Genomic DNA, 5,690 nt, shown 5'->3' on the forward strand with positions numbered 1-5,690 from the left:
TATAAATCATTCTTTTTGACAGTAGGAAGAAGTCAGCTTACCTTGGTGCGTTCCCTGGTTGGCCTGTTGTTTTATGCTCCCCTTGATGTGCTTTGTAGTAAATCAGGAGGCCTCGGACATTGTTGAGACGGACAGGTCCCTGAGTCAGCAGTTTGGGAAACACTTTCTTGTCTCCCCTTCTTGTCTACCATTCATTAAGTGATCCTGGAGAGAACCAGATTCCCTGCCAACCAAGCAAATGCCTTTAGTTTCCCTCTATGTTCAATTCAAAAATAATAGAAATGTTTTTTGTTTCTTTACCTTGCTGTCTTTGACTTGATTTGATTGGATGGATCACTTGAATTGATGGATAAAGGTTGAGAGCTAGACAACGTCTGATGATTCATGTCCATATTATTGTAAATTCTAGTTCATGTTATCAAAGTTGGTCGCTGGCTTCAAGTAAGTTAGGTTGCTTTTCTACCTTGAACAAAGAAACTAAGTGGACAGGTTTTAATTTCTTATTGCTAAAAAATATACCACTGTATGGATATACCTCTTTTATTTATCTGAGGTATATTTTATTTAATATACCTCTATTAATTTGGGTAGTTTCCACTTTGGGTTATTATGAATAGTGCTGCTATGAACATTTGTGCAAAAGTTTTTATGAGAGCATAAGTTTTTATTTCTCTTGTCTGAATAATTAAAAGTGAAATTGCTTAGTCATATGGTGACTCTATGTGTAACCTTTTGAGGAATTGGTGAACCATTTTCCAAAGCCCCTGCCCCATCTGACATTTCCACCAATAATGTGTGAGGGTTCTGCTACATGCATATTCTCTCCAACAGCTGTTACTATCTGCCTTTCTAATTATAGCCACTCTAGTGGTTGTGAAGTGTTAGCTCATGGTTTTGATTTTCATTTCCTTAATGACTAATTTTGACCATCTTTTTATGTGTGTTTTGGCCATTTGTACATCTCTGGAGAAATGCCTATTCAAATCTTTTGCCCACTTTGAATTGGTTTATTTACATTTTCTTTATTGAATCATAAGAGTTCTTAGCTTATCCTGGATACAAGTCCCTTATTAGATACATACACCTTGCAAATATTTTTCTCCCATTCTGTGGGCCATCTTTTCAGCTCCTTGGTGGTATCCTTCAAAGAAAGAAGTTGTCAGTTCTGATGAAGGCTTATTTATCCACTTTTTCTTTGTCATGTCTGCTTTTGGTGTCAGAACTAAGAAGGCTTTGCCTAATCTGAGATCATGAAGATTTACTCCCATGTTTTTTTCTAAGAATTTTATAATTTTAACCTTTAGATCTAGTACTGTTATACATTTTGAGTTAATTTTTGTGTACAGCCTAAGGAAGGGTCCAACTTCACTCTTCTGCATGTGTGATCCAGTTATTTCAGCACCATTTGTTGAAAAAAATCGTTCTTTTCCCATGAAATGATCTCGGCACCTTTGTCAAAAATGAGTTGGCCACAGCGTAAGGGCTTATTTCTGGATTCCATTTTATTCCATTGATCTGTCCTATGCTTCTACCACACTGTCTTAATCACTGCCATTAATTACTTAATTACTTAACTTGTGCTACGTTTTGAAATCGAAAAGTGGGAGTCCTCTAACTTTGTTCTTTTTAAAGATTGTTTTGGCTATTCTGGGTTCCTTGCATTTCCATATGAGATTTAAGTATCAGCTTGTCAATTTCTGCAAGAAAAAGAGCCAGCTGGGAGTTTGATAGGTAGTGCATTGAATTTATAAATCAACTTGAGGAATATTGCCATCTTAAAAACTAATCAACATGAGATGTGTTTCCATTTATTGAGGTCCTGTTTAATTTCTTTCTACAGCATATGACAGTTAATGGACTGTGTTATTTTTGCAGTCTGGGGTAACAGCTCCCCACTTCAGTGATCTCTGGTTTAGAGATTTAGGCATATTCATGAGGCCCATCCAGGTACCTGCTGTAGGATATTTTCCTTTGCTTTCTCCATAGGTAAGATTGTTGGGGCTCTTGGTGAGTAGAAGGACAAGTAGGGTCCTCGGCTATATCCTTCACCATCACTGGTGATGGTGATGATATGAGGATCACGAATACTGTGCTAAGTGGTTTCTACCTATCACTTTGCTTGAGCTTCAGAACAGCCCCTAAGGTAGGATTTATCATCCCTGTTTTGTAGATAGAAAAGTTGAGGCTCTGAAAGGCACACATACAACAAGGAACCGAACACACATTTGGACTCAAGTATTTTTAACACTAAACTTCAGCCACTTCCAGCCCACCCTACCACGTCATCCCCTAGGAGGATGCAGGATTTTGCCAATAAGTTGTTCTCACACTGCCATTCACTTTGACTGCAAACCTTATGGTTGATGAGAACAACGCTGGTAAGTTGATCACAATCAGCTAGAGTCCCCTTGTCAAATTACAAGAACTGGCTTCCTTCTCAGCAGCTGTATGTGATTCTTATCCTTGGACCAGACTTTGTGTTTGAGATCCAGACCCTTGCTCAGCCCAAAAAATCCATCAGACTTCATGAGAGGACTCTATTTGTATACATATTCTGGGGTGGAGCCCACAGAAGCCCACTGCAACAGAAGCCCCGTGGTTAGAGGGAGTTGCAAGGAGTCGGGAATCTGATTTTTAATAAGAACCTATGTGATTTCTATGATCAGGCTAATCTGGGAAACAGAGTAATGGAATCCATCCATCCATCCATCTCCTCGTATTTAAAATGGGTATAATACCTGTACCCACTTTATATGGTTGTTGTAAGGATTAAATGAGGGTATGTGTAGGAAGTGCTTAAAACATTGCCTGCTACTGATTAAGAGCTGATTAAGACTTACCCTTGGTAGTGACTCTGGCTTCTTGCTACGCTGATGGATGGTGACTGCGGTGGGGTGTGTGGTGGGGACTTGATAGTGGGGGAAGTCTAGTGGCCACAGTGTTGCTCATGTGGTTGTATATTAATGACACCAAAATTTAAAAAAAAACTTACACTTGGGTACCTCTCATGGGCCTGGCTCTCTTCTGCTTATCAGGGATACAGCAGAAATAAACAGACAAGGCTTTGCCCGCCCAGGGCTGACCACATAGCAGAAATGAGCATAAATTTTGCATCAGACAAAACTGGATTAAAATCTCATCCTTGCCACTAATGCTCAGGTGTGGGCATGAGCAAACTGCTGAACTTCTCTAGATCCATTTGCTCAAATGTGAGGTAGGGTAAGAAAATTATTATTAAATAACACAAGGTTTTAATAGCTTTTTACATTTATTGATGTTTTATCAAATTGAGGCAGTTGAGGATCAGAGAGGCAAGGCCACTTACCTAAGGTCACACAGCTAAGTAAATGGCAGAGCTGGGATTTGAACCCATGTCTGTTAGACCCTGGGAATGGAATGTTTACCTGCCATTTTGGGTGGATTACTACAGGGACAGATGGCTATAAGACTCACAGGGAGTTGGTGGAAAGGATGATGAACCCAGTGAAGGTTTCCCTCGACAGGCAGATGCCTGCCAACTAAAGCACATCACACTGATGCCCCGTGGAGACTCCCCTGGGACAACAAGATGTGCAGACGTACCTGATTTTCACTGGCTTCACACAGCGCCAGTCTTACCAAGGCCCCTGCAACACAGGAATTTGGAGAGCCCTTGGAGAGATTTGATTTCTCTAATCTTGCCAGGGACAAGGAAAGTTTGGGAGGCATGAAAGGCAGTAGTTACTTATTTCATGAATAGATAACAGCAAGCTACTTAGAGGGGAGCAGTGGCAGGAAGACGAAAACGCTGTTCATACCGTCGGAAGCTCATTTCTTTCAGAATGGCCAGCAGCAGCCGGAGAGGACAGAAACGAGAAGATACTGCATGGGTGCTCCTGACGACACAAATCATTCAGGAAATATTAAAGTGCATTGTTCACCATCGTAAACTTAGAAAAAAATGTTTATGAGATCTGTTCAAAGGCATCTTGCTAGGTGAAACCCAATAACAATAATAGGGGTGTGTGCGTGTGTCCGTGTGGGTTCACGTGTCTTCATTCTAGTGTCCTTTGTAAGTCACTTCTTTGAGCTGATGTATTCAACAGTGACTAGGCTGGACTAACAATGCAAAGTGAAGTCCATGCCCTTGTTGTCCGGGTAACTTGTCCTGTTTTTGTTGTCTGTGGCACTAAGGATGGGGCTCTGGGAAGCTGGGAGGTGATCTCAGGTGGATGGGATGGGGGCAAAAGAAAGGCTTCTGTTCTGGGGGGAGAGAGACCAAGAGAAGCACGGAGGTGAGAGGGATGTGGCCATGTCTCCCAGTGTGTGTCGGGAATGTGTGTTCCCACCCAAAGAGGAGATCCCTGGAACAGGATATGGGGGGGCCTTGCATTTCTGAGCTGGATGGGAGGTTCACAGTGTATTGGATCACGGTCAGGGCTGTGTGATCCTTGAGGTAAAGCCACCTCCCTAACGTGCCTCAGTTCCACTGTTCCTCATCTCTAACCACAGAGTGATACCTGCGAAACTTTCTCCTTAGAGAACTAGAAATACAACATTCTGTGATAAAACAGCAAAGCTGTTAATCATTGTAACTAAGCCATGGTATCATCCGTACATGTGATTATTAGCTCAATCATTTTAAGTGAAATGACTTGTCAGTTTAGGTAAGTTACTGACCAGATTAGACAATCCACTAGTTTGATCGATTTTTTTCCCCCTGTTGTATTGGTTTATTGTTTGATTTAGGACTCATGCCCACAGCCAATTTAACTGTAAGTGATGAATTCAGTCTTGTATCTGTTTCATAGACTGATTCAGCCCACCAGTGTGGGAGTCCAACACACCCAGGTGAAATCCTGGCCCCTTCACTTTCTAGTGGAAGTGTAACTTTGGGAATGTTACAGAAGCTCTCTCAGCTTGTTCCGTCACCTACAGAATGGGAACAATAATAATTAGACCTATTTTATTGGCTTGTGGACATTAATTGAAATGATACAGATAAGAAGCTGAGCACAGGGCTAGCACATAGTGAGTCCTTCATAAATATTAGTCATGATCATCGTCATCAGAAGGAAGTGGGTTGAGGTCAACAGGTGAATTGCCCATTTTTCTTCCAGCCTCAGGGATGCTTGAGGAATGGTGGACTCTGTGATATCCATGGAAGGGATGTGCCCGTTAGAGATACATGATGGTCTTGCTGGGGTGGCTGTATGCTGATCAGTGACCCAACCATGTCCCTGAGCACACTGCGCTTAGTTGTCTGGCTGGTTTATTACATGACCTGTGGTTTATGGAGTGCAGATGTTGAAGGATGAGGTCGTGACACATGCGCCTCCAGGCACTACATCACTACCAAGGTATTCAAATGGACGGATTGAAATTCAAGACCCTGAAACGTACTTCTGCTGATGTGACCCACAATCACACCGACTCTCATCGTTAAGATCAAAATAATGATTGGGATACTGAACACTGCCTCTGGACGTCCAAAGCCTTTATGATCTGCTCATCTAACATGCCGCTCCGTTCCTAATTCTGTATCACTTCTTTTTTAAGTTGCAGTATAGTTGATATTCAATATTATATTTGTTTCATATATACAACATATGGACTCAGTAATTATATACACTACTAAATGCTCACCATAGTAAGGGTAGTTACCCCCAGCTACCACACCAAGTGTCTTGCCAATGGGTTTCAGCCCCCGG

The sequence above is a fragment of the Manis javanica genome, chromosome 15, assembly GCF_040802235.1.
Source record: "Manis javanica isolate MJ-LG chromosome 15, MJ_LKY, whole genome shotgun sequence".
In the NCBI taxonomy this organism is placed as follows: Eukaryota; Metazoa; Chordata; class Mammalia; order Pholidota; family Manidae; genus Manis; species Manis javanica.